This window comes from Solanum stenotomum, chromosome 2 (genome assembly GCF_019186545.1).
Source record: "Solanum stenotomum isolate F172 chromosome 2, ASM1918654v1, whole genome shotgun sequence".
Lineage (NCBI taxonomy): Eukaryota > Viridiplantae > Streptophyta > Magnoliopsida > Solanales > Solanaceae > Solanum > Solanum stenotomum.
The window spans coordinates 64,830,480-64,841,758 of record NC_064283.1 but is presented as its reverse complement, the minus strand read 5'-3'; the positions used below and the strand labels follow the sequence as shown (position 1 = coordinate 64,841,758).

Below are 11,279 nucleotides of genomic sequence, written 5' to 3'. Positions count from 1 at the left end.
CCCCCCCCCCCCCCCAAATTCCAAACCCTAATTTCCCTTCTATAAATTCCCCCTCTTCTTCATTTGTCAAGGGTTGGAAAAAGTGAGGAAGAAAATCGAGAAAGGGTATAAGAACTCAATCACAATTTACTTATAAAATAGCTTACCAAAGGTTTTAGGAATCGATTTCAATAGTTGACATAATGATATGTTGCATATGTGATTCTTTAGCTATTTCATTGTCTACTAGTAGCATGGTTTTTTATTTTTGCTTTCTCATGCCTAGATTCACTGCTTCTCTGTGTGTATCTTGAGGTTATTTTGCTATCTCTCATCTCAAGTTCACTTGTTTGAATGTCGTTGAATACTCGTGGTGTGTTTCTCATGGTCTCTTAGCATCTAGAGTTTATTTCATCTTTCTATTGTAAGGTTGTTTTTTGTTCAAAATGTCATGACCATTCTACTGTATGCTGCGTCTTATAATGAGTCACTTTTTGTCTAACTTCATGGACTGTTTTTGCGTTCTTTTTCATGTATGTTTTAGGTATATTTTTCTCTTACTTGTTTATCTCGTCTTAAGTCTTCACTCAGTTCTCTTCTTACTCGAGTTACTCGTTTAGGCTGGAATGGACTGATGTAGGTAGGATATTATGCGATTTGTTTGGTATTGATACTAATTGTTTCAATTCTGTTATGTTTTGATCAAATTCTGATCTGGTTGAGGTCTTGCTTTTTTCGGGAAAATAAGTGAACTAGTCGGTTGTAGGGTCTAATGAAAGCATAAGAGTTTCTTTCTTTTTCAGCATATTTTGAAGCTATGGTGTTGCTTTCTCTCTATCCTCTTTGTGATCGTGTGGGCTTTAGATTTTTGTTTTATTTGTCTCTGTTTTTGTATGATTATTATATTTACGTGTGTTTACAGATTATAGTTGGTGTTGTCTATTTCTTTTGGTATGCTATGGTGTCGTATTATCCTATTAACGGATGTCTACTGTTGTTTTGTTTTCTTTTAATCTAGCCATTTATATTTTCATTTAGCTTATGTTATTTGTGTTTATTTTATTGTTGTGATCTGGCTGGATTCTCCACGTCCTTAAAAGCTCGGTTCAAATTTTAGGCGATTTGTTTAACTCAATTTTTTCGGTTGATTTGATTATTATTCTTGTTTGTTGTTTTTCGTTTGGTGAAGTAGGTTCTGAATGATTTTATTATCAATATTGTTGCTCCATTTTATTGGTATATGATTAGCTTTGATATATTCATTGCATGCTAAATTTTTTTTATTTTGAAAACATGTGCAAAGTTGGCTGTGTTCTCTTACTTTTTCTCCTATAAATATATTTCACAGAATTAATAATTTCTTAACTATCTTAGATTCATTCTCCCCTTGCTAACTAGTTTTATTTTCCCTTGTTTATTGCGAGCAACTGTGGAGGATTCCATTGGGGCCCAAATCCTTTTCTTGAATCACAGATTGGGCCACCTAGCCCAAAGTTATTTCGAGTTAAAGTCACTGAAGAACAGGTCCCTGAAAGCTGAAATACAAGTGTTCAGAGCGAAATAAAAGGTTGTATACAGTCACGAAAATAGGACCAAATCCCTTTCTAAATTTCAGCTTTTGTGTTTTTTTTTTTGTAATTATTGGTCCAAAGGTCCATTTATTTTTATTATTAGTTTGATAGTCTAGGACAGGTGCAAATGGGCTAAAACGCCCAAAATAAAATTAGGCCCAAGTACTGGACCAGGCGGACAGAAAACCAGACTTGGCCCCAAAAATACACACTCTCTTTATTTTATCTGTTTCGTATTTGTTTAACTGTTTATTTGCTACTCAATTTTAAGGTTGTCCTAATTCGATTTCCCCAAAAGTTAGTCATTTCAAGATTTTGCTAAAGACAAAATAATTTTACTTATTTTATCACTTGAATTATTTTGAAATATTTTACTTAAGTAATCCTTTATATTATTTTCCTTCCCCTTAAAATAATTTTAAGTTTTAAGTTATGAATTTCCCAAACTTGTTTAAGCATGCCTCTTTAAAATAATTAGCCAAATAGTTAATTACCGGATAACCGCGTGTTAGCGGACATTTCGGGTGCTTTCAAACCCTTCCCGAAATGCTAATATGAACCTCAAATCCCTTTTTAATATTTTCATTAGAATTCTGTTTTAATCTTTTGAAAAATATAGTTTTCTTAATTTAACTTTAAAAATTAAGAGGCGACTCTTAAAACTAGTTTATTTTTAAAGAAAACAGTTATTACTGATAAGACTCAGTGACAAAGATTTTTGGGAAGTTTAAACTATGTATCCCTATTCTATAAAAATCTTTCTCGTGATTTAGCCCCTTTATATGATAGACTAAAAAAGGATTATAAACCACCTTGGACTGAAAATCACACTAGTCTTGTTAAAAATATTAAGGAACGTGTTAAATCTCTTCCTTGTTTAACTCTTGCTAATCCTGTATGGCAAAAGATTATTGAAATTGATCCTTCTAATATTGGTTACGGAGGAATATTAAAACAGATTAATCCTAATGATAAAAGTGAATATTTGATTAGATTTCACTCAGGAAAATGGACTGAAGCCCAGAAAAAATATTCTACTATGACTCATGAAATGCTAACAATAGTCAAATGTGTTTTAAAATTTCAATATGATTTATATAATCAAAAGTTTTTGATAAAATCTGATGCTCAATCTGTTAAATACATGTTTAACAAAGATTTTAAACATGATGCTTCAAAATTGGTATTTGTTAGGTGGCAGGCCCAGTTAGCTCCTTTTGATTTTGAGATTCAATATAAAAAGAGAAGTGATAACTCTCTTCCGGATTTTCTGTCTCAAGAATATTTAAATTCATAATGAGTTTTTATACAATTTTTATTGATGAAAAAACTTTAATTACTATTTTAAAGGTAATTCCTCTTAATGAAGACCTACAAGAGTTTATAATATGTAAAATTATTAATGATATTATTAGAGAAGATTTCTTTATACATGATTATGAAGAAAGTGTTGATATCGATAATGATTATTAGTACAGTGACTATTATGATATATCCAAATAAAGCAAAGTGTTATGTTTGCAGGATAGACTCTCCTTGGATTACCAAGGGCAGAGGTAGGAGTAACAACACAAGGGGAAAATCATCCTAAGATCGTCCTATGGATCCTCTTCTAACTCCCCAGTTATACAAATGGGAAGAAGGAGTTTGATAAACTCAAAAGTCTCTCAAAGTGAGGCTTCATTTTCAGTACATCTGGAAAATATTTCAGAAAACAGTCTGTTATACTCTTAATTACAAATATATTTGTCTCAAAAGCAAAGTGATACTTTTGCATTAATAGCTAAAGAAGATAATGATGATATCAAATCTTATGAAAAGTTATCAATAAAAGAAAAATCAGAAATGATATTTCTTTTAGAAAACTCTGAAATTTAGAGAAAGGAAGAACCCTGAAAGATATTCCAGCGATACCTAATTAATGGTTTATATTTTCCGGGTGAGTCATACAAAACCCGATATTATTATGAGACTATACTGATAAGCACTGGGGTAGTGTTGAATTTCAACATTTTTCAGGCTACAATACCAATGAGAATGCTTATAACTTCTCTAAAATGATAATTAAATAGATTATATCTGTTGAAGATTGGGGTATCTCCACTATGAAAGAAAGACAGATCAGCCTAAACAAAATCTCTATGAATTTCACCTACTGGGACTATATTCAGGCTTTTGATAAAGTCCTCTATTATAATAATGGGATAGACATAAACACGTAGTTTATAAAAATATGTGCAAAGATATTTGCAAGACCGATTCCTAATTGGTTTTTGAATTGGTGGTCATACCACGGCTCAACTTTCAAAATATTGTCTGATCCATTTCTTAAATTATATAAAGAATGAGTTAAAGTCTCACCTGATCTAAATGAGTTATACCACACAGATCATATCTGTTATATAGAAAAAATAGACCAAATTTATTTTTTCATTGAATTCTCTATCCCTTGGATTCACAAATGGACCCAGAAGTGGGATTCACCGAGGAACAAATTCCTTGTTTATACAAAATATTTTATAGTAATTTTTGGGACAAATTAATGAAAAAAGATCACAAAATAAAAATATTATATGGACAAAGAACTGCTGGATCTTATTGCAAAAAAGGTCCAAGAATATTCTATTACTCCTCAAAAGGGAATAATTGTTGATAGTTCGGTCAGGCATATTGCCAGAAAAATATCTATTCAAGATGGAGATAACGAAGAAATGATCAATAGCTATTTGGAAGAAGTTAAGAGGAGTCTGCTCCTCAATATTACTCAATATGATAAATCAGACACATCTATGAGAAGTGAAACAAGCGATGATGTTACAGCTAATATTAAAGAGGCTCAATCTAGTGAATCAGAAAAGACTACATCACAAGATACTTTGAGAAAAGTAGAAGATTTCCTCCAAAAATTAAAAGAAAAGGACAAACAGTGAAATCGTCTCTACAGTAGAGTCATCATCAACAATAGATACACTGTATTGTTAAGGGAACATATGAGACCCACTGTTACTAAGATTTTTTTTTCTTTTCTATAAATAAGTTTGTTCTTCAGTTTGTTAGATAGAAGTTTAGGAACCCCTCTCTCTACTTTCTCTCCAATTGTAAATCTCTCTCAACTTGTAAAGTTTTCAATTCACCGGATACTGGCCGAAAGTTAATAATATTTGAATAGTTTGCTCATAGGCCTTGCAGTTGGCCATCTCTATAAGGTAATATATTTATTTTTTGACTTCTTCTTTTAGTATTTCTCCGATCTAAGTCGTGACTATGTCCGATAAAAAGATTCATATCTATGTCGGATAACTAACTTCTCTTTTATATTCACTATGAAAGATCTAGACTTTATCAAATATAAATAAATTTATATATGGTTTCTTGATTTGGTTCCAAGATGGTGGTACAGTCAGATTCAATACTATTTTTATTGGCTTTGTCTTTATGACTTCGTCTAGCCAGCCGTGGTTCTAAGCCCGTTAAGGAGTTGAAAAAGGACGCCTATACCTGGTTAGAACTGCTAGACACATGGACTCAATAAAAATATGTATTAAATCTTGACATGTGCTTGCTTGGATAAAAGGATAGATCCTTCCATACAATCATAAAACTATATAAAAATTTGTATATATTTCTATCACATTATCATAAGTAATAGTATTTATATTTAGATCTTGAAATTGAAATTGCAATTTATAAAATTCATCATTTTCACAAGAACATATATCACCATGACAAGTATTGCAAATATTCATTTTATTATGCTGATTATTATCAGAAATATCAAGCAAATCAACTTTTTTTTCATAACCTGAATCAGAATCATAATCAGACTCAGAACCAGAAGTATATAACAAACCATAAATCTTATCATGAACTCCTTCATCAAGTTCTAAGGATTTCAACTTTTCAAGCTTACAATTTGGTGATATGTGACCGGAATTTTCACATCTATAGCACTCGATTTTAGCGAGATCACACTTAGACCTATTTTTGGTAAATCTATTAGACTTACGAAAAACTTTTCTAGCGTTGGGCTCTTCCTTAGATCTATATCTAGACCTCTTTTTCTTATAAGGCATATCAGGGTTGGAGTATTTAGAATCCCTATATTTCTTTTTCTTGCTATAAGTAGAAGTATCAGGTAAATCGAACTGGGTACAAAAGTCTCCTAACTGTGATCTTTCTTTAAGGTTATCTATCTTAAGCTGTCTATCTAATTTTAATTCATTCCACAAATTTAATCCTTCTTGAGGGCAAAGTCCTATCAACTTACCATAAGTATAATCCTTATAAGGAATTTCACCATGATTTTTTCTCAGAGCTTTTCTAACTCTTTCGGCAAATAAAGAGGGAAGACCATCTATAAACTTAGCTTTCCAATGCTCATAATTATTTTCGGGCAATTCCATCACCTTACTCATGTAAGTATCTTTATACCATCTAAATTCACCTAAGGTTCTACATCGTAGACCATTTAATAAGGTGCGAACAATCTTATATTGATTAGTAAATCTATCATTAAAGTGTTCTAAAATGGTTAAGACTAAAGTATAAACGTCTTCTCTATTTTTTACTAGGGCCATGCCTAAGTTATCAACACCTTTATTATCAGCAATAACATTTATCACTGTTGCTTTATGCTTAATACTCATATAATTATCCCACCAACCTCTGAGTTGGCCAGTAAAACCTGCAACAATCATTTTGCAAATATTTCTATCTGTGTTTTTAACACTTTTACAAATAGTTGCATACATAAGCATTCTATGAACAAGAATAGTTAATTGTCTATCAGTCAAACCATCAAGATTCCATTCATGAATTTTAGACCCACTATAAGAGGTATTAGTCTGATTCTAGTCTCGTTCCTCTATTAACACATCTTGAGGAATTGGTATATGATAATATAGGTATGCATGCTTGGTTTATGGGCATACTTAATATTACTATTCTTTTTAGGATAACCACGAAGTTTATTAAATTCTAAAGAAACATAGATTTTAAAATCAAAAGTATTTTCCATTTTATCCGCAAAATTGTCTGACAAATCAATAGGCATTGCACTTAATTCTGACAATTGTTTATCAAGAAGTTCTTCCAAATCATTTAATGATTTAAATTAAAAATCCTGAATCTCAGGGGGCCTTTGTACATGAGTAGAAACAATTTGAACATCTGAATCACTTTTAGAAGTAGTGGCAGTATCACAAGTCTTTATATCATTTTTTATTTGGATTACTAAAGCAGTTAATTCATCTAATTTTTTGTCAAGACAACTAATATGTGACCCAAATAATTATTTTGAGAAATTAAATTATTTATTTCATTGATGCTAACTGCCACAACATCTTCTTCATCAAAATTTTAAAAGGCAGTAAAAGTGATACTTGTATTATTTGGTAAAATAAAAGATGACTGAGGTGGATTGTCACGACCCGGGAGCACCCCCTAGTCGTAACCGGCGTACTCGACCTCGAAGAGGTCTAATACAAGCCTCTTAGCATTCATTCATCGCATAGACACTAAAACCATAAGGAATTTAAAACTTTCTTTACCAAGAAAACATTGCATAAAAAAAAAAAAATAGCAAGCGGAAGACTTTCTAGACTTTATACATGATGTCTCAAACCATCTAATACCTTAGAGTACAAAATTCGGGACTAATCCCGTACGCAATTTAAACAATACTAAAAAGACATAAAAGAACATATTGGGTATTGTCCTCGAATCTATGAGGACTCACCAAGTCTTCATCTTCAACACTTAGAAACCTATCAAAGCCATGACATGTCATCATCTCCAAATCCCTACACTTTAGTCCAAAAAGGGAAAGAAAGGGGTTAGCACAATTAAGTACTAAGTATGGAGACCATGCAAAAACATGCCAAAAAGGACATTTTCAAGGAAGTAAATGCTTTCATATCATTTTGATAAAACCTTCACTTCACAAGTATAAGAGACATAATACAAGTCAACATTAACATATAAGACCATAGCCAACCATACATATACTCAACATATGTCCATATACAATCCATGCTTAACTTTAAAAGAACACATGTCATTTCATTACCATAAGACCTCTACCTAATATAACCTTAAGACACACTTGAGTGAGACAAGAAGTGACCGCCCATACAACCTCTTCAAGCACACTTAAGTGTTCCCCAAGATTACCTTAGATAAGGACATTTCATTTACAACATAACTTCAATAGACCAACATTCTTTAAGAAACCATTTAGGGCACATTCATGTCACATACATTAGGATTTAGAGAAACTCACTATGACCCTCTCCAAGCCTACTCGTGCAATGTATAGGTAGCATCCCATACTACTACCTACACTTTGTAGAACCTGTCAAGAAACCATGATGAAATCTCACATGATGGGAAGTAAGCATTTAACCGACATAGACCATGAGAGCTTGTCATGGAATCCGGTGTCATGAGTCCCCACACCGAAAAGAGGTGGTCTACTTGCCTAAGGAAGACCGGTATATAGCTTAATGGATCCACTAGCTTCCTATGCGGGCACATAGTTTATGGGATAAGGTAGACGATCATTGAAACTCATGCCTAACTGTCGGGGGAGTTTCCATCTAACCAAATCCGCTCGGTGCTTAGCCTACATTCCCATAGAATAGTTCATTACTTTGACATTATCAGACATGAAAGGGTGCCATAAGCCTGCCGATTCAAGTCTCATTATTTAACACATGAAAGGGTGCCATAAGCCTGCCGATTCAAGGTACATTTAGGAAAGCTCATTAACTCCACTTGAAAGGGTGCCATGGGCCTGCCGATTCAAGTCTCATCATTAACCTTTATGGAAAGGGTGCCATAAGCCTGCCGATTCCAAGGTTCATTACTTTTCATTAATGGAAGGGTGCCATAAGCCTGCCGATCCAAGGTTCATTATAAGCATGTGTGGAAGGGTGCCATGGGCCTACCGATCCAAGGATTCAACAATCAACAATATAATCATTTATACCAGAAAAGGATGCATAAGCCCTATCAATTCAAGGTATACTTTACATTGAAGAATCCTTCATATTCTATCATCAACATTCATGAGTGTCATCAACACATCTATGAAATTTCCATACATCTCATAACTCAAGCTTTAAAGCATCGATTCATCAATTCTCCATAGTTGGACATTTTGTCAAACACCTTGAAGGCATGTAATGGAATCAAAGAGCATGGAAAATAGGGTAGTAATTATACAACCAAACCAGTGAACAACCTACAACAACACCCTTACATTCATAACGTGATCACATTATCTTCATTCACATCATACTTTCACATATAGCTTCACATAAAACTCATTCACATCATACCTTCACATATAGCTTCATATAGGACTTTACATATAGCCTCATTCATATATAATAATATAACAATACAATAACACTCATATAATACCCTTCATAGCCTCAATCATAATACATTCCATAAGTAGACACCTCCACCATAAGTGGATCACACATCAATCTATCAAGATTCTATATCAATTCTACATTAACAATGAAGTTAGGCCAACTTACCCTTTTCCAAAGCCACAATCATCATTCCTCAACTCTCCAATAATTCACAATAGATAAGCATAGCTAATAATAAAAATCAACTATTCAACTCCATTTAAGCATAATTCTATCATCATTCAATCACAAACAATAATCCCACTTCATATGCCAACTTTAGGAATTTAGGGAAAACATGGGTTCATGGGGATTTCTTTCTAAAAATCATTAATAATCATTAATAACAATATAAATCATCATTTAAAACCTTTCTTATGCAAGAACCCATGCTAGAATCGAAATAGGATTTTTTTGTGTATTTGAAAAACCTTGAAAACCTTTTGATTGGGCTCCTTGAAAGAAAGAATGATCAAGGATAAAGGATCCCCATACCTTTGCTATGATCTCCCACAAAATTTGATGAAGAAAGCTTTGAATCCAAGCCCTAGCTCCCACTTCTTCTTCTTCTTGAGTTGGAGAGAAATATTTGAGAGAGGGAATGATTTTAGGGATGGGGATGAACTAATAGTATATAGGAAATAATATATGTCATTTGGAAGAAATGGTCCAACACTTAGAAAAGTTTTTAGGCGGGTGAACAGTAAATGAACAGTAAATCGGCTTACTGGAAATGCCTTTTTCTGCCGGACCGACTTTACGAAAATAGGCATAACTTCTTCGTCCGAACTCCGAATGAGGTGAAACGAAGTGCGTTAGGTAGCTAACTCAAAGGGCTTTCCATGGATATATTATTAGCCACCCAAATAATTCGTGTGCTAGGAGATATGACCCTTCAAAGTAGACCCTCGAAAAAGGCTTCACTTGGAAATTTCGGATTTTGATACGGTTGCTCTAAAATTTGGGTTAGACCCATTTCCCACTCAATTTGACCCCCTAAACAAGAATATGAAGTCGGATTTTCAAAAAACGAAACGGATCTTTTTATAAGTAGCTAAGCAAGTTTTCGGTAACTTCCGAAGCACATTTTTAAGAACTTTTTGGGTCAAATTCAAATATAATCATTTCATTAGGTTCTCGACTCTAAACTCACATGTGAGGCTCTAGTTTCACTCTATCATTTTCTGGGTCGTTACATGGATAGACAACCTTAATAATATTACCAGATCTATCTTTATAAGATCGTTCAAGAACGTTGATGTATAGAGGTAAATAAGTGGTTATAAACCAGGATACAAAATACATAATTTGATTATGTAGAGCACAAGTTTCATAAAATTCTTGAGAAATATTATTCAAATCACTAGCACTATAAGTGTCAAAAAATCATGTTTTAAACCTGTTCCATTTATTACTCAAAAACTCTTTCTGAATGTACTTTCTTGCTATTGAACCTAGACTAAAATCTATTTGGTGTACATTCATCATTAAGTTTTATTAGGATCAAAAACCATTTTGGATACAGAAGGAATTTCCTTATCAGAAATATCAGAAGAATTATCATTAGCTTGAACAATATTCGTTCGAGGATCAATTTTGATTTTATTAACAAGTTTATTATTTTAATCAACAGATATAATCGAAGGTATGGTATGTAAAGAAGCTACACGATTACGAGCTGGACCATACACAGGTTCAATTGGTGAAATATGCTGAATTGCAGACAATCTTCTATCAATATCTATTATATGGAACACTTTTATCATCAAATTGAATGCAAATCCTGTCATCATGATTTTGTGTATATTTGAATACTTAGCCTAATTTGCAATTATCTTTAACAGATGTTAATATTCTTGATGCTTTAACATTAAATGTTAAAACACATGGATATAATTATGCACCTGGATCTGAATTAATTTGTTTATCATATAAAATTTATTTTAAATTGCTATCTACGTTAAACTCGAAATGTAAGTTATATGATACGTCTGATTAGACTATTTTAGTAGAAACTAATTTTGTTAAATCTAAGGTCACTACTAGAAGACCTATAAAATGGGAAGAAATCAATTTTCCAACAAATATATATTTATAATATTTTAGTTTTGAAAAATAATAATTTTCTGCTTCTGCTTTTGTTGTTTTTAAAAACAGTTTTTTTTAGCTTCTTTGCGACAACAGAAAAACTGTTTCTGCTTTCATTTAAAAACAGTTTTACAGGTTTGCCAAATACCTAATTTTTCAAAAAAGTGTCAAAACAAGTGCTTTTGGGCTTCCAACAACAATGTCAAACAAACTCTTAATC

General features: G+C 32.5%; 2 protein-coding genes across 2 annotated transcripts in view; both read right to left on the bottom strand.

Moving 5' to 3' along the window:
* LOC125856610 (disease resistance protein RPP13-like) overlaps positions 1 to 11,279 on the bottom strand; it is a 228,901-nt gene that overhangs the window by 112,615 nt on the left and 105,007 nt on the right. The window lies entirely within an intron of this gene.
* Positions 1 to 11,279, bottom strand: part of LOC125856617 (disease resistance protein RPH8A-like) — a 227,377-nt gene that overhangs the window by 112,729 nt on the left and 103,369 nt on the right. The window lies entirely within an intron of this gene.